The 1,080-nt window shown below is 41.1% G+C and overlaps 1 non-coding gene across 1 annotated transcript; it reads right to left on the bottom strand.

Moving 5' to 3' along the window:
- Positions 1-771: 771 nt before the first annotated feature.
- Trnak-cuu lies at positions 772-844 on the bottom strand. Its single transcript has one exon. It is a non-coding gene; the product is annotated as a tRNA-Lys (tRNA).
- Between the last annotated feature and the right edge of the window lie 236 nt (positions 845-1,080).

The following is a 1,080-nucleotide window of genomic DNA, read 5'->3' as shown; positions in this document are numbered from 1 at the left end:
TGAATAACTGTTTTGTGTATACATGGTGTATAAGTTTCCATTTTTGGCCTGAACCAGATATCGGCAGATGAAAAAATATTATCATCTTTCTATCTGTCTGTTTGTCTACCTATCGTATATCTGTCTATAATCATCTTTATAAAAAAAGATATATTTGTATTGAATTTTTTCAAAAGGATACATCATTAGAATATCTTAAAGGGAGAAACTTGACAAATATTGCTTCAGATTTAACAACAGTTAGTCACTTTGTTCCTATGTAGGCATAGTAAATAATGAAAGAAATTGTTCTCTGTGACTCTCTAAAATACATGGAACATAAGGAATAAAGTCTTAGCTGCCTCAAGCTAGGTTAGACCCAGCTACAGATGAACAGAGCATACTAGATGCCAGCTAGTACTGTGGATATCGCTCTGTGTAAATAAAGTTCTGATTGGCCAGTGGCCAGGCAGGAAGTATAGGCGGGACAAGAGAGAAGAGAATTCTGGGAAGTAGAAGGCTGGGGAGAGACACCGCCAGCCGCCGCCATGAAAAGCAACATGTAAAGACACTGGTAAGCCGCAAGCCATGTGGCAAAGTGTAGACTAACAGAAATGGGTTAATTTAAGATAGAAAAGGTAGATAACAAGCAGCCTGCCACAGCCATACAGTTTGTAAGCAATATAAGTCTCTGTGTGCTTTCTTGTTTGGGTCTGAGCGACTGTGGGACTGGCGGGTGAGAGAGATTTGTCCTGACTGTGGGCCAGGCAGGCAAACTCCAACTACAAATCGCGCCCAACGTGGGGCACGAACCCACGACCCTGGGATTAAGAGTCCCATGCTCTACCGACTGAGCTAGCCGGGCAGGGCGGAGCCAGCAGTCACAGCAGTGTTTCAGTCTTACAAAGATGGATATTACACAGAGAATCTGGTTTGTCTTGTCTTTGGGATTTTTAACTACAGAAAAAGATTTGATCGTAAAAGCTGTTGAGTTAAACAAGCATGTAAATTTTAAAGGTACCTTAACTTCAAAATTTGGATATAAGGATATGTTGCTTTGGAAAGGAGTCTCTGCTTTTGTTTCCACAGAAAACCAGAGGC

Source organism: Onychomys torridus, chromosome 12, assembly GCF_903995425.1.
Source record: "Onychomys torridus chromosome 12, mOncTor1.1, whole genome shotgun sequence".
NCBI classification, from domain to species: Eukaryota; Metazoa; Chordata; class Mammalia; order Rodentia; family Cricetidae; genus Onychomys; species Onychomys torridus.
The sequence above is the reverse complement of the archived record's forward strand: the minus strand, read 5'-3'. Positions and strand labels throughout refer to the sequence as shown.